This window comes from Mustelus asterias, chromosome 6, assembly GCF_964213995.1.
Source record: "Mustelus asterias chromosome 6, sMusAst1.hap1.1, whole genome shotgun sequence".
NCBI lineage: Eukaryota > Metazoa > Chordata > Chondrichthyes > Carcharhiniformes > Triakidae > Mustelus > Mustelus asterias.
Genome location: NC_135806.1, coordinates 147111303 through 147134585, shown reverse-complemented (window position 1 = coordinate 147134585; position 23283 = coordinate 147111303). Strand labels below are relative to the sequence as shown.

Genomic DNA, 23283 nt, shown 5'->3' with positions numbered 1-23283 from the left:
TTTAATGCCAGTGCGTAGATAGTGCTGCTGAGGATGGGGCAGTGCGAGACCCAATCCGTAGAGTCCCTACAGTGCAGAATGAGGCTATTTGGCCCATCGAGTCTGCACTGACCACAATCCCACCCAGGCCCTATTCCTGTAAGCTCACCTATTCAGCCTGACACTGAGGGGCAGTTTAGCATGGCCAGTCAATCTCACCTGCACATCTTTGCACTGTGGGAGGAAACTGGAGCACTGGAGAAAACCCGCACAGACACGGGGAGAACGTGCAAACTCCACACAGACAGTGACCCGAGGCTGGAATCAAACCCGGGTCCCTGACTCTTTGAGGCAGCAGTGCTAACCACTGTGCCACCCCAATCCGAGGGAACGAAGCTGGGAAAGTGGTCGGAGTGTAAGTGGGCGAGCATTTTGGGATAGGGACCGTAACTCTAAAATTCAAAGTTATTCTGGAAAGGGATAAGGATAGACCAGAAAAAATAACTAAGTGTCATAATGATGGGAAAACTGCGCGCTGTCACTCAGGCGGGCTCCACAATGCAATCCTTCCACTCTCAGTAACTGTGTGCCAGTACTGGGGGGGTTGGGGTGGCGGTGGGGGGGGTGCGGTGGCTGGGCCTAAACACACTGGCAAGCCCGGCTTCAAAGCACTCGGGCGCCCTTTCACAAGGCACCCCAACATCACAAAGCCATGGGAAAGCACGTTGGGACCTTCCCCCTATATCGGCGGCATGTTCCCCTACCTCCCCTTATGCCCTCCTCCCCACCAGCATGGGCTGTTGGCATCAGGGCATCAGACTCTCCCTATGGGTCCCCATGCCTGACCCCCAACATAAGGCATCCCTGCATGGCCCCTCCGCACAGCCCGCCCCTCCATCATAGCCCTGCTGCATTGCCCCCCGCCATAGCCCCCACCCATGCCCCACCTCCTTGGCGCTGCCCTGGCACACTGGCAGTGCCTAACTGGTACTTGCAGGGTGCCTGGTGAGCATTGACAGGGTGCCAGGGGGGCACTGCTTGATGAGCACTAGCCAGCCATGTCCCCGGCCACCCGGTGGCTTCCATGTCCTCCAAGCCCCTCCTGGAGTGGCCATCGTGCCAGGTCTTGGCTAATGGAGACCAGTGTCATAGAATCATAGAATCCCTATGGTGTAGAAGGAGGCCATTCGGCCCATTGAGTCTGCACCAACCACAATCCCACATATTCCCGTAACCCCACATATTTACCCTGCTAATCCCCATGACACGAGGGTCAATTTAGCATACCAATCAAGCTAACCCGCACAAGTAGTGCAACAAAGAACAAAGAACAGTACAGCACAGGAACAGGCCCTTTGGCCCTCCAAGCCCGTGCTGATCATGATGCCCTAACAAAACTCAAAAGCAAACCTTCTGCCTTTACTCGGTTCGTATCCCTCTATTCCCTCCCTATTCAGATGCCTCTTAAATGTTGCTAATGTGCCTGCTTCCACCACCTCCTCTGGCAGGTGTTGAAAGCAGGCACCCACTGCTCTATATGAAAAAATTCACCTGTACATCTCCCTTAAACTTTCGCCCTCTCACCTTGAACCTGTGCCCCCTTGTAATTGACACTTCCACCTTAGGAAAAAGCCTCAGACTATCCACCCTGTCTATGCCTCTCATAATTTTGTAAACCTCTATCAGGTCTCCCCTCAGCCTCCATCTTTCCAGTGAAAACAATCCTAGTTTTTTCAACCAAGATGTGAGCCTCACATCTGTGGTGGGTAAATTGTTGGAAGGTATTTTGAGAGACAGGATCTACAGGCATTTAGAGATGCAAGGACTGATTAGGGACTGTCAGCATGGCTTTGTCAGTGGAAAATCATGTCTCACAAATTTGATTGAGTTCTTTGAAGGGGTAACCAAGAAGGTAGATGAGGGCAGTGCAGTTGATGTTGTCTACATGGACTTTAGCAAGGCCTTTGACAAGGTACCGCATGGTAGGTTGTTGCATAAGGTTAAATCTCACGGGATCCAGGGTAAGATATCTAAATGGATACAAAATTGGCTTGATGGCAGAAGCCAGAGGGTGGTTGTAGAGAGTTGTTTTTCAAACTGGAGGCCTGTGACCAGTGGTGTGCCTCAGGGATCAGTGCTGGGTCCACTGTTATTTGTCATTTATATTAATGATTTGGATGAGAATATAGGAGGCATGGTTAGTAGTTTGCAGATGACACTAAGATTGGTGGCATAGTGGACAGTGAAAAAAGTTGTCGGGAGGTCCACAAGCAAGGGAGAGGTGAGTTGAGATTCTTTCATCTTTTTATCTGTATTAGGGCAGTATGGCAGCTAGGGCAGTGTGTGCTCCTCCTGCCAGATGTGGGAAATTGGGGAGCAATCTAGTCTCCCTGACAACTTTGTCTGCAGGAAGTGTGTCCAGTTGCAGCTCCTCACAGACCACATTGTTCGGTCAGAGCGGCAGGTGGATGCACTGCAGAACATACAGGAGGCAGAGAGTGTGATAGACACTAGTTACAGGGAGGTTGTCACATCACAGGTTCAGTCAGGTAGATGGGTGACCGCCAGGAGAGGCAGGCAGGTGGTGCAGGAGTCTCCTGTGGCTATTCCCCTTTCAAACAGGGATACCGCTTTGGATACTGTTGAGGGGGAGAGCCTGTCAGGGGGAGATACCAGCAGCAGCCAGGCCTGTGGCACCACACCTAGTTCTATTGTAGAGCAGGGTTAAGCAAAGAGCAAGCGAGCAGTAGTAATAGGGGACTCGCTAGTTAGAGGCACAAACAGGCGTTTCTGTGACCGCAATCAAGACTCCAGGATGGTGCCAGGGTCAAGGACGTCTCTGAGCGATTGCAGGACATTCTTAAGGGGGAGGGTGAGCAGCCAGAGGTCGTTGTACATATTGGTTCCAACGACATAGGTAGGAAAAGGGATGAGGTCCTGAAATGTGAATATAGAGAGTTAGGCAGAAGGCTGAAGTGCAGAACCTTGAAGATAGTAATTTCTGGTCTAGTACCAGTGCCACATGCTCGTGAGAATAGGAATAGGAAGATTAGGCAGATGAATGCGTGGCTTGAGAGCTGGTGCAGGGGGCAGGGATTTAGATTTTTGGATCATTGGGATCTTTTCTGGGGAAGGGCTGATCTGTTCAAGAGGGATGGGTTACACCTGAACTGGAGGGGGACTAACATCCTGGCGGGGAGATTTGCTAGAGCCACTCAGGAGGGTTTAAACTAGTTTGGCCGGGGGGTGGGATCCAAAGCAGTAGGGAGACAGAAGAGAAGGTTGAGGACAGCACAGAAGTTAAAGAGAGCACATTAAGGAGTAAAGACAGTGTCAGTAATCCTAGTACCAGACAGATCACGCAAAAGCAAGACAGAGAGCAAGGGAAGTCCAGATTAAACTGCATTTATTTCAATGCAAGAGGCCTGACGGGCAAGGCAGATGAACTCAGGGCATGGATGGGTACGTGGGACTGGGATATTATAGCAATTACTGAAACATGGCTAAGGGAGGGACAGGACTGGCAGCTCAATGTTCCAGGGTACAGATGCTGTAGGAAAGATAGAACAGGAGGTAAGAGAGGAGGGGGAGTTGCAGTTTTGATTAGGGAAAATATCACAGCCGTACTGAGAGGGGATATATCCGAGGGTTCGGGAACTGAGTCTATATGGGTAGAACTGAGAAATAAGAAGGGGGAAATCACTTTGATAGGGTTGTACTATAGGCCCCAAATAGTCGGCGGGAAATTGAGGAGCAAATATGGAAGGATTTTACAGATAGCTCCAAGAAAAATAGGGTGGTAATGGTTGGAGATTCTAACTTTCCCAACATTGACTGGGACAGCCATAGTACTAGAGGGTTGGATGGAGAGAAATTTGTTGAGTGTATTCAGGAGAAATTTCTCATTCAGTATGTGGATGGCCCGACTAGAGAGGGGGCAAAACTTGACCACCTCTTGGGAAATAAGGAAGGGCAGGCGACAGAAGTGTTAGTGAGGGATCACTTTGGGACCAGTGACCATAATTCCATTAGTTTTAAGATAGCGATGGAGAATGATAGGTCTGGCGCAAAAGTTAAAATTCTAAATTGGGGCAAGGCCAATTTTGATGGTATCAGGCAGGAACTTTCAAAAGTTAATTGGGAGAGTCTGTGGGAAGGCAAAGGGACGTCTGGTAAGTGGGAGGCTTTCAGAAGTGTGTTGACCAGGGTTCAGGTGAAGCACATTCCTCTGAGAGTGAAAGGCAAGGCTGGCAGAAGTAGGGAACCCTGGATGACTCGGGATATTGAGGCCCTGCTCAAGAAGGAGGCTCATGACATGCACAGGCAGCTGAGATCAAGTGAATCCCTGAAAGAGTATAAAGGGTTTAGAACCATAGAACCATAGAAAATTACAGCTCAAAAACAGGCCTTTTGGCCCTTCTTGTCTGTGCCGAACCATTTTTTGCTGAGTCCCACTGATCTGCACTTGGACCATATCCCTCCACACCCCTCTCATCCATGAACCCGTCCAAGTTTTTCTTAAATGTTAAAAGTGACCCCGCATTTACCACTTTATCCGGCAGCTCATTCCACACTCCCACCACTCTGCGTGAAGAAGCCCCCCCTAATATTCCCTTTAAACTTTTCTCCTTTCACCCTTAACCCATGCCCTCCGGTTTTTTTCTCCCCTAGCCTCAGCGGAAAAAGCCTGCTTGCATTCTCTCTATCTATACCCATCAAAATCTTATACACCTCTATCAAATCTCCCCTCAATCTTCTACGCTCCAGGGAATAAAGTCCCAACCTATTCAATCTCTCTCTGTAACTCAGCTTCTCAAGTCCCGGCAACATCCTTGTGAACCTTCTCTGCACTCTTTCAACCTTATTTACATCCTCCCTGTAACTAGGTGACCAAAACTGTACACAATACTCCAAATTCGGCCTCACCAATGCCTTATATAACCTTACCATAACACTCCAACTTTTATACTCGATACTCCGATTTATAAAGGCCAATGTACCAAAGGCACTCTTTACGACCCTATCCACCTATGACGTCACTTTTAGGGAATTCTGTACCTGTATTCCCAGATCCCTCTGTTCAACTGCACTCTTCAGAGTCCTCCATTTACCCTGTACGTTCTACTTTGGTTTGTCCTTCCAATGTGCAATATCTCACACTTGTCTGCGTTAAATTCCATTTGCCATTTTTCAGCCCATTTTTCTAGTTGGTCCAAATCCCTCTGCAAGCTTTGAAAACCTTCCTCACTGTCCACTACACCTCCAATCTTTGTATCATCAGCAAACTTGCTGATCCAATTTACCACATTATCATCCAGATCATTGATATAGATGACAAACAACAATGGACCCAACACCGATCCCTGCGGCACACCACTAGCCACAGGCCTCCACTCAGAGAAGCAACCCTCCACAACCACTCTCTGGCTTCTTCCATTGAGCCAGTGTCCAAACCAATTTACTACCTCCCATGTATACCTAGCGACTGAACCTTCCTAACTAACCTCCCATGAGAGACCTTGTCAAAGGCTTTGCTGAGATCCAGGTAGATAACATCCACCGCCTTCCCTTCATCCACTTTCCTGGTAACCTCCTCGAAAAACTCTAATAGATTGGTCAAACATGACCTACCACGCACAAAGCCATGTTGACTCTCCCTAATAAGTCCCTGTCTATCCAAATATTTGTAGAACCTATCCCTTATCACACCTTCCAATAACTTGCCCACCACCGACGTCAAACTTACTGGCCTATAATTTCCCGGATTTCTTTTGGAACCTTTTTTAAACAACGGAACAACATGAGCCACCCTCCAATCATCCAGCACCTCCCCCGTGAATACTGACATTTTAAATATGTCTGCCAGGGCCCCTGCAAGTTCAACACTAGCTTCCCTCAAGGTCCGTGGGAATACCCTGTCCGGTCCTGGGGATTTATCCACTCAGATTTTCCTCAAGACAGCAAGCACCTCCTCCCCTTTAATCTGTAACGGTTCCATGGCCTCCCTACCAGTTTGCCCTATTTCCGTAGACTCCATGCCCGTTTCTTCAGTAAATACGGATGCAAAAAAACCATTTAGTATCTCCCCCATCTCTTTTGGTTCCATACACAGTCTACCACTCTGGTCTTCAAGAGGACCAATTTTATCCTTCACTATCCTTTTGCTCCTAACATACCTACAGAAGCTCTTTGGATTTTCCTTCACTCTGTCTGCCAAAGCAACCTCATGTCTTCTTTTAGCCCTCCTGATTTCCCGCTTAAGTAGCTTCTTGCACTTTTTATACTCCTCGAGCATCTGATCTGTTCCTTGCTGCCTGTACATTTCATACAACTCTCTCTTCCTCTTAATCAGTGTTACAATCTCCCTCGAGAACCAAGGTTCCGTATTCCTATTTACTTTGCCTTTAATCCTGACAGGAACATACAAACTCTGCACTCTCAAAATTTCTCCTTTGAAGGCCTCCCACTTTCCATTTACATCCTTACCAGAGAACAGCCTGTGCCAATCCACACTTCCCAGATCCCTTCTCATTTCATCAAATTTGGCCTTTTTCCAGTTGAGAACTTCAACTCGAGGACCAGATCTATCCTTATCCATGATCAGGTTGAAACTAATGGCATTATGATCACTGGATCCAAAGTGTTCCCTCACACTCACATCCATCACCTGCCCTAACTCATTTCCCAATAGGAGATCCAATATCGCATCCTCTCTAGTTGGCACCTCTATATACTAATGTAGAAAATTCTCCTGAACACATTTTACAAACTCTACCCCGTCTAAACCTTTAACAGTATGCAAGTCCCAATCTATATGTGGAAAATTAAAATCCCCTACTATCACAACTTTGTGTTTAGGAGTAGAGTTAAGAAAGAAATCAGGAGGGCAAAAAGGGTACACAAGATTGTTTTGGCAGATGAGGCAAAGGAGAATCCAAAGAGCTTCTACAAATACATAAAGGGTAAAAGAGTAACAAGGGAGAGAGTAGGGCCTCTTAAGGATCAACAAGGTCATCTATGTACTGATCCACAAGAGATGGCTGAGATCCTAAATGAATATTTCTCATCAGTATTTATTGTTGAGAAAAGCATGGATGTTAGGGAACTTGGGGAAATAAATAGTGATCTCTTGAGGAGTGTTCATGTTACAGAGAAAGAGGTGCTGGAAATCTTAAAGCGCATCAAGGTAGATAAATTCCTGGGACCTGATGAAGTGTATCCTCGGACATTATGGGAGGCTAGGGAGGATATTGCGAGTCCCCTAGCCGAGATATTTGAATCATCGATAGTCACGGGTGAGGCGCCTGAAGATTGGAGAGTGGTAAATGTTGTCCCTTTGTTTAAAAAGGGCTGCAGGGAAAAGCCTGGGAACTACAGGCCAGTGAGCCTCACATCTGTGGTGGGTAAATTATTGGAAGGTATTTTGACAGACAGGATCTACAGGCATTTAGAGATGCAAGGACTGATTAGGGACTGTCAGCATGGCTTTGTCAGTGGAAAATCATGTCTCACAAATTTGATTGAGTTCTTTGAAGGGGTAACCAAGAAGGTAGATGAGGGCAGTGCAGTTGATGTTGTCTACATGGACTTTAGCAAGGCCTTTGACAAGTACCGCATGGTAGGTTGTTGCATAAGGTTAAATCTCATGGGATCCAGGGTGAGGTATCTAAATGGATAGAATATTGACTTCTTGACAGAAGCCCAGAGGGTGGTTGTGGAGTGTAGTTTTTCAAACTGGAGGCCTGTGACTCGCGGTGTGCCTCAGGGATCAGTGCTGGGCCCACTGTTATTTGTCATTTATATTAATGATTTGGATGAGAATATAGGAGGCATGGTTAGTAAGCTTGCAGATGACACAACGTTTGGTGGCATAGTGGACAGTGAAGAAAGTTATCTTCAATTGCAACGGGATCTTGATCAATTGGGCCAGTGGGCTGACGAATGGCAGATGGAGTTTAATTTACATAAATGCGAAGTGATGCATTTTGGTAGATTGACCCAGGGTAGGACTTACTCAGTTAATGGTAGGGCGTTGGGGAGAGTTACAGAACAATGTTGTCCCATTGTTTAAGAAGGGGAACAGAGACTTCCCCGGGAATTATAGACCGGTGAGTCTCACTTCTGTTGTCGGCAAGATGTTGGAAAAAATTATAAGGGATAGGATTTATAGTTATTTGGAGAGTAATGAATTGATAGGTGATAGTCAGCATGGTTTTGTGGCAGGTAGGTCGTGCCTTACTAACCTTATTGAGTTTTTTGAGAAAGTGACCAAGGAGGTGGATGGGGGCAAGGCAGTGGACGTGGTATATATGGATTTTAGTAAGGCGTTTGATAAGGTTCACCATGGTAGGCTTCTGCAGAAAATGCAGATGTATGGGATTGGGGGTGATCTAGGAAATTGGATCAGGAATTGGCTAGCGGATAGGAAACAGAGGGTGGTGGTTGATAGTAAATATTCATCATGGAGTGCGGTTACAAGTGGTGTACCTCAGGGATCTGTTTTGGGGCCACTGCTGTTTGTAATATTTATTAATGATCTGGATGAGGGTATAGTTGGGTGGATTAGCAAATTTGCTGATGACACCAAAGTCGGTGGTGTGGTAGACAGTGAGGAAGGGTGTCGTAGTTTGCAGGAAGACTTAGACAGGTTGCAAAGTTGGGCCGAGAGGTGGCGGATGGAGTTTAATGCGGAGAAGTGTGAGGTAATTCACTTTGGTAGGAATAACAGATGTGTTGAGTATAGGGCTAACGGGAGGACTTTGAATAGTGTGGAGGAGCAGAGGGATCTAGGTGTATGTGTGCATAGATCCCTGAAAGTTGGGAATCAAGTGGATAAGGTTGTTAAGAAGGCATATGGTGTCTTGGCGTTTATTGGTAGGGGGATTGAATTTAGGAGTCGTAGCGTTATGTTGCAACTGTACACAACTCTGGTGCGGCCGCACTTGGAGTACTGTGTGCAGTTCTGGTCCCCACATTACAGGAAGGATGTGGAGGCTTTGGAGAGGGTGCAGAGGAGGTTTACCAGGATGTTGCCTGGTATGGAGGGGAGATCCTATGAGGAGAGGCTGAGGGATTTGGGATTGTTTTCGCTGGAAAGGCGGCGGCTAAGAGGGGATCTTATTGAAACATATAAGATGATTAGAGGTTTAGATAGGGTGGATAGTGATAGCCTTTTTCCTCTGATGGAGAAATCCAGCACGAGGGGGCATGGCTTTAAATTGAGGGGGGGTAGTTATAGAACCGATGTCAGGGGTAGGTTCTTTACCCAGAGGGTGGTGAGGGATTGGAATGCCCTGCCAGCATCAGTAGTAAATGCGCCTAGTTTGGGGGCGTTTAAGAGATCCGTAGATAGGTTCATGGACGAAAAGAAATTGGTTTAGGTTGGAGGGTCACAGTTTTTTTTTTTAACTGGTCGGTGCAACATCGTGGGCCGAAGGGCCTGTTCTGCGCTGTAATGTTCTATGTTCTATGTTCTAAAGAGATCTAGGGGTACATAGAACATAGAACAGTACAGCACAGTACAGGCCCTTTGGCCCTCGATGTTGTGCCGAGCTTTGTCCGAAACCAAGATCAAGCTATCCCACTCCCTATCATCCTGGTGTGCTCCATGCGCCTATCCAATAACCGCTTGAAAGTTCCTAAAGTGTCCGACTCCACTATCCCAGCAGGCAGTCCATTCCACACCCCAACCACTCTCTGAGTAAAGAACCTACCTCAGACATCCCTCCTATATCTCCCACCATGAACCTTATAGTTACATGTTCATAGCTCCTTGAAAGTGGAGTCACAGGTGGACAGAGTGGTGAAGAAGGCATTCAGCATGCTTGGTTTCTTTGGTCAGAACATTGAATGCAGGAGTTGGGACGTCTTGTTGAAGTTGTACACGACATTGGTAAGGCACTTGGAGTACTGTGTACAGTTCTGGTCACCCTATTATAGAAAGGATATTATTAAACTAGAAAGAGTGCAGAAAAGATTTACTAGGACGCTACCGGTTCTTGATGGTTTGAGTTATAAAGAGAGGCTGGATAGACTGGGACTTTTTTCTCTGGAGCGTAGAAGGCTGAGGGGTGATCTTATAAAGGTCTATAAAATAATGAGGGGCATAGATGAACTAGATAGTCAATATCTTTTCCCAAAGGTAGGGGAGTCTAAAACTAGAGGGCATAGGTTTAAGGTGAGAGGGGAGAGATGCAAAAGTGTCCAGAGGGGCAATTGTTTCGCACAGAGGGACAAGCTGCCAGAGGTAGTAGTAGAGGCGGGTACAATTTTGTCTTTTAAAAAGCATTTGGATAGTTACATGGGTACGATGGGTATAGAGGGATATGGGCTAAATGCAGGCAATTGGGAATAGCTTAGGGGTTTAAAAAACAAAGGTGGCATGAACAAGTTGGGCTGAAGGACCTGTTTCCATGCTGTAATCCTCTATGACTCTATGGTCATCCTGCCAACATCCTGCTGAACCTTCTTTGCACTCTCTCCAAAGCTTCCACGTCCTTCTGGTAGTGTGGTGATCAGAACTGCATGCACTACTCCAAATGACCAACCTTTTATATAGCTGCAACATGATTTCCCAACTCTTGTACTCAATGGAAGGAGGCATTCTTGGGGAAAAGTACCGAAGGAAAGTGGAGGATTTTCAAGGAATGTTTGTCTGGAGCTCTGCATGACAACGTTCCGATGAGACAGGGGGGTGTTGGTAGGGTACGGGAACCGTGGTGCACGAAGGTTGTGATGAACCTGGTAAATAAGAAAAGAGAGGCGTACAGAAGGTTCAGAGAGCTAGGAGGTGTTAAGGATTTAGAGGAGTATACGCGATGTAGGAAGGAGCTTAAGAAGGAAATTAGGAGAGCGAGAAGGGGTCATGAGAAGACCTTGGCGGGTAAGATTAAGGAGAATCCCAAGGCTTTCTACAAATATGTCAAGAGTAAAAGGATGAGATGTGAAGGCATAGGACCCTTAAAAGGTGAAGGGGGAAAAGTTTGTGCGGAACCGTTAGAAATGGCGGAGGTGCTTAATGAATACTTTACCTCGGTATTCACGGTGGAAAGGGATCTGGGTGGTTGTACTGCTGGATTGCGGAGGACAGAAAGGATCGAGCATGTGGACATAAAGAAAGAGGATGTGTTGGAACTATTGAATGGCATCAAGGTTGGTAAGTCGCCGGGACCGGATGGGATGTACCCCAGGTTACTGTGGGAGGCGAGGGAGGAGATTGCGGAGCCTTTGGCGATGATCTTTGCATCGTCGATGGAGACGGGAGAGGTTCCGGAGGATTGGAGGATTGCGGATGTGGTCCCTATATTCAAGAAAGGGAACAGGGACAGCCCGGGAAATTACCGACCGGTGAGTCTAACCTCAGTGGTTGGTAAGTTGATGGAGAGGATCCTGAGAGACAGGATTTATGATCATCTAGAGAAGTTTAGTATGATCAAAAGTAGTCAGCACGGCTTTGTCAGGGGCAGGTCGTGCCTTACGAGCCTGGTTGAGTTCTTTGAAAATGTGACCAAGCACATTGACGAAGGAAGAGCGGTGGATGTGGTCTATATGGACTTCAGCAAAGCGTTCGATAAGGTCCCCCATGCAAGACTTCTTGAGAAAGTGAGAGGGCATGGGATCCAAGGGGCTGTTGCCTTGTGGATCCAGAACTGGCTTGCCTGCAGAAGGCAGAGAGTGGCTGTGGAGGGGTCTTTCTCTGCATGGAGGTCAGTGACCAGTGGAGTGCCCCAGGGATCTGTTCTGGGACCCTTGCTGTTTGTCATTTTCATAAATGACCTGGATGAGGAAGTGGAGGGATGGGTTGGTAAGTTTGCTGACGACACCAAGGTAGGTGGTGTTGTGGATAGTTTGGAGGGATGTCAGAAGTTGCAGCGAGACATAGATAGAATGCAAGACTGGGCGGAGAAGTGGCAGATGGACTTCAACCCGGATAAGTGTGTAGTGATCCATTTTGGCAGATCCAATGGGATGGAGCAGCAGTATAAAATGAAGGGTACCATTCTTAGCAGTGTAGAGGATCAGAAGGACCTTGGGGTCCGGGTCCATAGGACTCTTAAATCGGCCTCGCAGGTGGAGGATGCGGTCAAGAAGGCGTATGGCGTACTAGCCTTCATTAATCGAGGGATTGAGTTTAGGAGTCGGGAGATAATGCTGCAGCTTTATAGGACCCTGGTTAGACCCCACTTGGAGTACTGCGCGCAGTTCTGGTCACCTCATTACAGGAAAGATGTTGAAGCCATTGAAAGGGTGCAGAGGAGATTTACAAGGATGTTGCCTGGATTGGGGGGCATGCCTTATGAGGATAGGTTGAGGGAGCTTGGTCTCTTCTCCCTGGAGAGACGAAGGATGAGAGGTGACCTGATAGAGGTTTACAAGATGTTGAGGGGTCTGGATAGGGTGGACTCTCAGAGGCTATTTCCAAGGGCTGAAATGGTTGCTACGAGAGGACACAGGTTTAAGGTGCTGGGGGGTAGGTACAGGGGGGATGTCAGGGGTAAGTTTTTCACTCAGAGGGTGGTGGGTGAGTGGAATCGGCTGACGTCGGTGGTGGTGGAGGCAAACTCGTTGGGGTCTTTTAAGAGACTTCTGGATGAGTACATGGGATTTAATGGGATTGAGGGCTATAGATAGGCCTAGAGGTGGGGATGTGATCGGCGCAACTTGTGGGCCGAAGGGCCTGTTTGTGCTGTGACTTTCTATGTTCTATGTTCTATGCCCCAGCTGATGAAGGCAAGCATGTCACATGCCCTCTTAATCACCTTGGCCACCTGTGTTGCCACTTTTAGGGAACTGTGGACCTGCACAACCAGATCCCTCTGTATGTTAATGTTCCTAAGGGTTCTGCCATTTACAGTATAATTCACACCAGGATTGGAAAATCGCTGTTGTAACCCCACTGTTCAAGAAGGGAACAAGAAAAAAGATGGAAAATTATAGGCCAATTAGCCTAACCTCAGTTGTTGGCAAAATTCTAGAATCCATCGTTAAGGATGAGATTTCTAAATTCTTGGAAGTGCAGGGTCGGATTAGGACAAGTCAGCATGGATTTAGTAAGGGGAGGTCGTGCCTGACAAACCTGTTAGAGTTCTTTGAAGAGATAACAAATAGGTTAGACCAAGGAGAGCCAATGGATGTTATCTATCTTGACTTCCAAAAGGCCTTTGACAAGGTGCCTCACGGGAGACTGCTGAGTAAAATAAGGGCCCATGGTATTCGAGGCAAGGTACTAACATGGATTGACGATTGGCTGTCAGACAGAAGGCAGAGAGTTGGGATAAAAGGTTCTTTCTCAGAATGGCAACCGGTGACAAGTGGTGTCCCGCAGGGTTCAGTGTTGGGGCCACAGCTGTTCTCTTTATATATTAACGATCTAGATGACGGGACTGGGGGCATTCTGGCCAAGTTTGCCGATGATACAAAGATAGGTGGAGGGGCAGGTAGTATTGAGGAGGTGGGGAGGCTGCAGAAAGATTTAGACAGTTTAGGAGAGTGGTCCAAGAAGTGGCTGATGAAATTCAACGTGGGCAAGTGCGAGGTCTTGCACTTTGGAAAAAAGAATAGAGGCATGGACTATTTTCTAAACGGTGACAAAATTCATAATGCTAAAGTGCAAAGGGACTTGGGAGTCCTAGTCCAGGATTCTCTAAAGGTAAACTTGCAGGTTGAGTCCGTAATTAAGAAAGCAAATGTAATGTTGTCATTTATCTCAAGAGGCTTGGAATACAAAAGCAGGGATGTACTTCTGAGGCTTTATAAAGCACTGGTTAGGCCCCATTTGGAGTACTGTGAGCAATTTTGGGCCCCACACCTTAGGAAGGACATACTGGCACTGGAGCGGGTCCAGCGGAGATTCACACGGATGATCCCAGGAATGGTAGGCCTGACATACGATGAACGTCTGAGGATCGTGGGATTATATTCATTGGAGTTTAGGAGGTTGAGGGAGATCTGATAGAAACTTACAAGATAATGAACGGCTTAGATAGGATGGACGTAGGGAAGTTGTTTCCATTAGCAGGGGAGACTAGGACGCGGGGGCACAGCCTTAGAATAAAAGGGAGTCACTTTAGAACAGAGATGAGGAGAAATTTCTTCAGCCAGAGAGTGGTAGGTCTGTGGAATTCATTGCCACAGAGGGCTGTGGAGGCCGAGACGTTGAGCGTCTTCAAGACAGAAATTGATAAATTCTTGATTTCTCGAGGAATTAAGGGCTATGGGGAGAGAGCGGGTAAATGGAGTTGAAATCAACCATGATTGAATGGTGGAGTGGACTCGATGGGCCGAATGGCCTTACTTCCGCTCCTATGTCTTATGGTCTTATGGTCTTACATTTGATCCTCCAAAATGCATCACTTCGCATTTGTCCGAATTAAAATCAATCTGCCATTTCTGTGCCCAAGTCTCCAATCTATCTATATCCTGTTGTATCCTCTGACAATCTTGACACTATCAGCAACTCCACCAATCTTCGTGTGATCCACAAACTTACTAATCAGACCCCCTACATTTTCAAAGAACAAAGAACAAAGAAAATTACAGTACAGGAACAGGCCCTTCGGCCCTCCAAGCCCGCACCAACCATGCTGCCCGACTTAACTAAAACCTCCTACGCTTCTGGGGACCATATCCCTCTATTCCCATCTCATTCATGTACTTGTCAAGATGCCCCTTAAAAGTCACTGCCGTATCCGCTTCCACTACCTCCCCCGGCAACGAGTTCCAGGCACCCACCACTCTCCATGTAAAAAATCAGCCTCGTACATCTCTTTTAAAACTTGCCCCTCGCACCTTAAACCTGTACCCCCTAGTAATTGACTCTTCCACCCTGGGAAAAAGGTTCTGACTATCCACTCTGTCCATGCCTTTCATAATCTTGTAGACTTCTATCAGGTCTCCCCTCAACCTCCGTCGCTCCAGTGAGAACAAACCAAGTTTCTCCAACCTCGCCTCATAGCTGATGCCCTCCGTACCAGGCAACATCCTGGTAAATCTTTTCTGTACCCTCTCCAAAGCCTCCACATCCTTCTGGTAGTGTGGCGACCAGAATTGAACACTATATTCCAAGTGTGGCCTCACTAAGGTTCTATAAAGCGTCAACATGACTTGCCAATTTTTAAACTCAATACCCCGGCCGATGAAGGCAAGGATGCCGTATGCCTTCTTGACTACCTTCTCCACCTGCATTGCCACTTTCAGTGACCTGTGTACCTGTACACCCAGATCCCTTTGCCTATCAATACTTTTCAGGGTTCTGCCATTTACTGTATATTTCCTATCTGTATTAGACCTTCCAAAATGCATTACCTCACATTTGTCCGGATTAAACTCCATCTGCCATCTCTCCGCCCAAGTCTCCAACTGATCTATATCCTGATGTATCCTCTGATGGTCCTCATCGCTTTCCACAAATCCACCAACCTTTGTGTCGTCCGCAAACTTACTAATCAATTAAGGAGAATATCACAGCTGTACTCCTGGAGGACACCTCGGAGGGCTCATACAGCGAGGCAATATGTGTAGAGTTCAGGAATAGGAAAGGTGTAGTCACAATGTTGGGGGTTTACTATAGGCCACCCAACTGCCAGCGGGAGATTGAGAAACAGATGTGTAGGTAGATTTTGGCAAGGTGTAAAAGTAACAGGATTGTTGTGGTGGGAGATTTTAATTTTCTCTATATTGGCTAGGACTCACTTAGTGCTGGGGGCGTGGATGGGGCAGTTTGTAAGGAGCATCCAGGAGGGCTTCCTGAAACAGTATGTACATAGTCCAACTAGGGAAGGGGCCATACTGGACCTGGTATTGGGGAATGAGCCTGGCCTGGTGGTCGATGTTTCAGTAGGGGAGCAGTTCAGGAACAGTGACCACAATTCAGTAAGCTTTAAGGTACTGATGGATAAAGATAAGTGTCGTCCTCAAGTTAAGGTGCTAAATTGGGGGAAGGCTAATTACAACAATATTAGGCAGGAACGGAACAAAGAACAAAGAACAGTACAGCACAGGAAAACAGGCCCTTCGGCCCTCTAAGCCTGTGCAGATCCTTGGTCCAACTAGACCAATCGTTTGTATCCCTCCATTCCCAGGCTGCTCATGTGACTATCCAGGTAAATCTTAAACAATGTCAGCATGTCTGCCTCCACCACCCTACTTGGCAGCGCATTCCAGGCCCCCACCACCCTCTGTGTAAAAAACATCCCTCTAATATCTGAGTTATACTTCGCCCCTCTCACCTTGAGCCCGTGACCCCTCGTGATCGTCACTTCTGATCTGGGAAAAAGCTTCCCACCGTTCACCCTATCTATCCCCTTCATGACCTTGTACACCTCTATTAGATCTCCCCTCATTCTCCGTCTTTCCAGGGAGGACAACCCCAGTTTACCCAATGTAGAATGTAGATTGGGGGCAGATGTTTGAGGGCAAATCAACATCTGGCATGTAGGAGGCTTTCAAGTGTAAGTTGATAGGGATTCAGGACCGGCACATTCCTGGAAGGATGAAGGATAAGTATGGCAAGTTTTGGGAACCTTGGATAACAAGAGATATTGTGAGCCTAGTCAAAGAGAAAAAGGAAGCATTTGTCAAAGCTAGGCGGCTGGGAACACACGAAGCAAATGTGGAATACAAGGAAAGTAGAAAGAAACTTAAGCAAGGCGTAAGAAGAGCTAAAAGGGGTCATGAAAAAGCATTGACCAGCAGGATTAAGGAAGATCCCAAGGCTTTTTACACATATATAAAGAGGGAGAGGGTTGGCCCACTCAAGGACAAGGGAGGGAGTCTATGTGTGGAGCCAGAGGAAATGGGCGAGGTATTAAATGAGTGCTTTGCATCAGTATTCACCAATGAGAAGGACTTGGTGGATGATGAGTCTGGGAAAGGATGTGTAGATAGTTTGAGTCATGTTGAGATCAAAAATGAGGAGGTATTGGGGTTCTTGAGAAACATCAAGGTCGACAAGTCTCCAGGGCCTGATGGGATATACTCCAGAATACTGAGAAGATTCGCATTTTGTAAATTGAGTTTGTTTCTTTATATGCCCTGTTTGTGAACAGAACTCCCACTTACCTGATGAAGGAGCAGCGCTCCGAAAGCTAGTTGCTTTTGCTACCAAATAAACCTGTTGGACTTTAACCTGGTGTTGTGAGACTTCTTACTGTGTTTACCCCAGTCCAACGCCGGCATCTCCACATCATGATTTCTATAACTAAGCCAGTTCTGTATCCATCTAGCCAGCCCACTCCACATCCCATGTGATTTTAGTTTTTCTACCAGTCTGCCATGTGGGACCTTGTCAAATGACTTACTAGATTCCATATAAACTACACCCACAGCCCTTCCCTCATCAATTATCTTTGTCACCTCTTCTTCAGTAGTGATTCGTGCCAGCGTGAACCTCTTCCAGAGAGGTGGGAACATTCCGGTAAGGGGACATCACGTGCTGGACTCACTAATGAGACTGAAATCCAGTCAATCTGGTGCAAATCAGCCTCGAGCCCTTTCTGGGTGCGAGCCGGTTCGTACCATTGGAAAGGGGCCAGGACAATCGCAGACTGTTTGGCGCTCGGTGCGAAACCGATTTTTAGGCCTGCATGCCAGGATGCCCTACAACCAGAGAATCACTCCCCAAGTGTCTGAATTGGAGGAAGGTCAATTTCAATATCAGACAGGATCTGGCAAACCTGTGGGGGAAAGAGGGTTCAGGGTATTGAATTTGATGATCAGCCATGATCAAAATGAATGGCGGAGCAGGCTCAAAGGGCCGAATGGCCTCCTCCTGCTTCTAGTCTCTATGCAGACTGGGAGCAGCTACTTGCAGTTTTTTTTAGTAATTCGTGGGACATGGGCGCCACTGGCTGGCCAGCATTTATTGTCCATCCCTAGTTGCCCTCAGAGGGCAGTTGAGAGTCAACCACATTGCTGTGGCTCTGGAGTCACATGTAGGTCAGATCAGGGAAGGACAGCAGATTTCCTTCCCTAAAGGACATTAGTGACCCAGATGGGCTTTTCCAACAATTGACAATGGCTTCATGGTCATCAGTAGATTCTTAATTCCAGATATTTTTTATTGAATTCAAATTCCACCATCTGCCATGGCGAGATTTAAACCTGGTTCCCCAGAATATTGGCCGACTTTCTAGATGAATAGTCCAGTGATAATACCACCAGGCTATCGCCTCGCCCAGTTAAATCTACATTTGGAAAGTGGGAGTTTTAAAAAAGTGAAACAATGAGAGTTCAGGGCCAACACGTTCCTCTAAAAGTGAAGGGCAAGGACGGCAAATCCAGGGAACCCTGGATATCAAGAGATAGCAAGGGCTTGATAACAAAAAAGGAAGCATGTGGTAGGTATAAAACACTAAAAGGGGGAGGCCCTTCAGGAGTAGCGAGAGTGTGGAGGGGGAAGGATGGGGTGCTGAAAATAGAAATCAGGAGAGCAAAGAGAGGTCACAAAATACCACTGGCAGAAAGATGAAGGAAAACCCCAAAGCATTTTATCAATATATTCAGAGCAAGAGATGGGGGCCCATTAGAGCCCAAACTGGCAAACTGTGCATGGAGCCAGCGGACATGGGCGAAGTCTTAAATGAATATTTTTCATCTGTATTCACTCAGGAGAAAGACATTACAGCTGGAGATTTCAGTTTAAAGTTTATTTATAGAATCCTACAGTGCAGAAGGAGGCCATTCAGCCCATCGGGTCTGCACCGACAACAATCCTTCCCAGGCCCTCTTCCCAGAACCCCACAAATTTACCCTGTTAATTCCCCTGACACCCGAAGGGACAATTTTGCATGGCCAATTAACCTAACCCGCATATCTTTGGACTGTGGGAGGAAACTGGAGCATCTGGAGGAAACTCACGCAGACGCAGGGAGAACATGCAAACTCCACACAAGTAGAGTCAGTCACAAGTAGGCTTACATTAATACTGCAATGAAGTTACTGTGAAAATCCCCTAGTCGCCATACTCCGGCGCCTGTTCGGGTACACTGAGAAAGAATTTAAACATGGCTATTGCACCTAACCGGCACGTCTTTCGGATGGTGGGAGGAAACTGAAGCACCCGGAGCAAACCCACGCATTCACGGAGAGAATGTGCAGACTCCACACAGACAGTGACATAAGCCGGGAATTGAACCTGAGTCCCTGGCACTGTGAGGCAGCAGTGCTAACCGCTGTGCCACCATGCCACCCACGTTGGGATGGTGAAGTTCTAGAGGATGTTAAGATTAATAAGGAGGAGGTCTCAGATGTTTTAGTGGGGATAAAGGTGCAGAAATCCCCAGGGCCTGATGAGATGTATGCCAGCCTGATATGGGAGGCAAGGGAGGAGATTGTAGGGGCCCTGACTGAGATATTTAAATTCACTGGCCACAGGTGAAGTGCCAGATGACTCGAGGATAGCTAATAGAACATAGAACATAGAACAGTACAGTACAGAACAGGCCCTTCGGCCCACGATGTTGTGCCGAGCTTTGTCTGAAACCCAGATCAAGCTATTTCCTCCCTATCTTCCCGAAGTACTCCATGTGCCTATCTAATAGCTTCTTAAATGTTCCTATAGTTTCTGACTCCACTATCCCTGCAGGCAGTCGATTCCACACCCCAACCACTCTCTGAGTAAAAAACCTTCCACGGACATCCTTCCTATATCTCCCACCATGAACCCTATAGTTATGCCCCCTAGTTACCGCTCCATTCACCCGAGGAAATAGTCTTTGAACATTCATTCTATCTATCCCCCTCATCATCTTATAAACCTCTATCAAGACTCCTCTCAACCTCCTCCGCTCCAAAGAGAAAAGCCCAAGTTCCCTCAACCTTTCCTCATGAGACCTACCCTCCAAACCAGGCAGCATCCTGGTAAATCTCCTTTGCACTCTTTCCAGTGTCTCCACATCATTCTTGTAGTGAGGTGACCAGAACTGCACACAATATTTCAAATGTGGTCTCACCAAGGTCCTGTACAGTTGCAGCATAATCCCACGGCTCTTAAACTCAAACCCCCTGTTAATGAACGCCAACACACTATAGGCCTTCTTCACGGCTCTATCCACTTGAGTGGCAACCGTCAGAGAACTATGGATATGAACCCCAAGATCTCTCTGTTCCTCCACATTCTTCAGAACCCTACCTTTGACCCTGTAATCCACATTTAAATTAGTCCTACCAAAATGAATCACCTCGCATTTGTCAGGGTTAAACTCCATTTGCCATTTTTCAGCCCAGCTCTGCATCCTATCTATATCTCTTTGCAGCCTACAACAGCCCTCCACCAATCTTGGTGTCATCAGCAAATTTACTGATCCACCCTTCAGCCCCCTCCTCCAAGTCATTTATAAAAATTACAAATAGCAGAGGACCAAGCACTGATCCCTGTGGCACTCCGCTGGTAACCGGTTTCCAGTCCGAAAATTTTCCATCCACCACCACCCTCTGTCTTCTGTTAGATAGCCAGTTACCTATCCAATCGGCCAAACTTCCCTCGATCCCACACATCCTTACTTTCTTCATAAGCCGATCGTGGGGGACTTTATCAAACGCCTTACTAAAATCCATGTATATGACATCAACTGCACTACCTTCATCTACACACTTAGTTACCTCCTCAAAAAATTCTATCAAATTTGTGAGGCAAGACTTGCCCTTCACAAATCCGTGCTGACTATCCCAGATTAAGCTGCATCTTTCTAAATGATCGTAAATCCTATCCCTAAGGACCTTTTCCATCAACTTACCGACCACCGAAGTAAGACTAACCGGCCTATAATTACCAGGGTCATTTCTATTCTCTTTCTTAAACAGAGGAACCACATTCGCCACTCTCCAGTCCTCTGGCACCATCCCCGTGGACAGCGAGGACCCATGGTTCACGAAAGAGGTGGAATGTCTTGCGAAAAGGAAGAGGGAAGCTTATGTAGGGATGAGGAAACAAGGTTCAGATGGCTCGATTGAGGGTTACAAGTTTGCAAGGAATGAGCTGAAAAAGGGGCTTAGGAGAGCTAGGAGGGGACACGAGAAGTCCTTGGTGGGTCGGATCAAGGAAAACCCCAAGGCTTTTTACTCTTATGTGAGGAATAAAAGAATGACCAGGGTGAGGTTAGGGCCGGTCAAGGACAGTAGTGGGAACTTGTGTATGGAGTCAGTAGAGATAGGCGAGGTGATGAATGAATACTTTTCTTCAGTGTTCACCAAGGAGAGGGGCCATGTTTTTGAGGAAGAGAAGGTGTTACAGGCTAATAGGCTGGAGGAAATAGATGTTCGGAGGGAGGATGTCCTGGCAGTTTTGAATAAACTGAAGGTCGATAAGTCCCCTGGGCCTGATGAAATGTATCCTAGGATTCTTTGGGAGGCAAGGGATGAAATTGCAGAGCCTTTGGCTTTGATCTTTGGGTCCTCACTGTCCACGGGGATGGTGCCAGAGGACTGGAGAATGGCGAATGTTGTTCCTCTGTTTAAGAAAGGGAATAGAAATGACCCTGGTAATTATAGACCGGTTAGTCTTACTTCGGTGGTTGGTAAATTGATGGAAAAGGTCCTTAGGGATGGGATTTACGACCATTTAGAAAGATGCGGATTAATCCGGGATAGTCAGCATGGATTCATGAAGGGCAAGTCGTGCCTCACAAATTTGATAGAATTTTTTGAGGAGGTAACTAAGTGTGTAGATGAAGGTAGGGCAGTTGATGTCATATACATGGATTTTAGGAAGGCGTTTGATAAGGTCCCCCATGGTCGGCTTATGATGAAAGTGAGGAGGTGTGGGATAGAGGGAAAGTTGGCCGATTGGATAGGTAACTGGCTGTCTGATCGAAGACAGAGGGTGGTGGTGGATGGAAAATTTTCGAATTGGAGGCAGGTTGCTAGCGGAGTGCCGCAGGGATCAGTGCTTGGTCCTCTGCTCTTTGTGATTTTTATTAATGACTTAGAGGAGGGGGCTGAAGGGTGGATCAGTAAATTTGCTGATGACACCAAGATTGGTGGAGTAGTGGATGAGGTGGAGGGCTGTTGTAGGCTGCAAAGAGACATAGATAGGATGCAAAGCTGGGCTGAAAAATGGCAAATGGAGTTTAACCCTGATAAATGTGAGGTGATTCATTTTGGTAGGACTAATTTAAATGTGGATTACAGGGTCAAAGGTAGGGTTCTGAAGACTGTGGAGGAACAGAGAGTCTTGGGGTTCATATCCACAGATCTCTAAAGGTTGCCACTCAAGTGGATAGAGCTGTGAAGAAGGCCTATAGTGTGTTAGTTTTTATTAACAGGGGGTTTGAGTTTAAGAGCCGTGAGGTTATGCTGCAACTGTACAGGACCTTGGTGAGACCACATTTGGAGTATTGTGTGCAGTTCTGGTCATCTCACAATAGGAAGGATGTGGAAGCGCTGGAAAGAGTGCAGAGGAGATTTACCAGGATGCTGCCTGGTTTGGAGGGTAGGTCTTATGAGGAAAGGTTGCGGGAGTTAGGGCTGTTCTCTCTGGAGCGGAGGAGGCTGAGGGGGAGACTTAATAGAGGTTTATAAAATGATGAAGGGGATAGATAGAGTGAACATTCAAAGACTATTTCCTCGGGTGGATAGAGCTATTACAAGGGGGCATAAGTATAGGGTTCGTGGTGGGAGATATAGGAAGGATATCAGAGGTAGGTTCTTTACGCAGAGAGTGGTTGGGGTGTGGAATGGACTGCCTGCAGTGATAGTGGAGTCAGACACTTTAGGAACATTTAAGCGGTTATTGGATAGGCACATGGAGCACACCAGGATGATAGGGAGTGGGATAGCTTGATCTTGGTTTCAGATAAAGCTCGGCACAACATCGTGGGCCGAAAGGCCTGTTCTGTGCTGTACTGTTCTATGTTTGGCTTGCCTGCAGAAGGCAGAGAGTGGCTGTGGAGGGGTCTTTCTCTGCATGGAGGTCAGTGACCAGTGGAGTGCCCCAGGGATCTGTTCTGGGACCCTTGCTGTTTGTCATTTTCATAAATGACCTGGATGAGGAAGTGGAGGGATGGGTTGGTAAGTTTGCTGACGACACCAAGGTAGGTGGTGTTGTGGATAGTTTGGAGGGATGTCAGAAGTTGCAGCGAGACATAGATAGAATGCAAGACTGGGCGGAGAAGTGGCAGATGGACTTCAACCCGGATAAGTGTGTAGTGATCCATTTTGGCAGATCCAATGGGATGGAGCAGCAGTATAAAATGAAGGGTACCATTCTTAGCAGTGTAGAGGATCAGAAGGACCTTGGGGTCCGGGTCCATAGGACTCTTAAATCGGCCTCGCAGGTGGAGGATGCGGTCAAGAAGGCGTATGGCGTAC

The 23283-nt window shown here is 47.1% G+C and overlaps 1 protein-coding gene across 1 annotated transcript in view; it reads right to left on the bottom strand.

Moving 5' to 3' along the window:
- LOC144494700 (excitatory amino acid transporter 1-like) overlaps positions 1–23283 on the bottom strand; it is a 107621-nt gene that overhangs the window by 15349 nt on the left and 68989 nt on the right. The window lies entirely within an intron of this gene.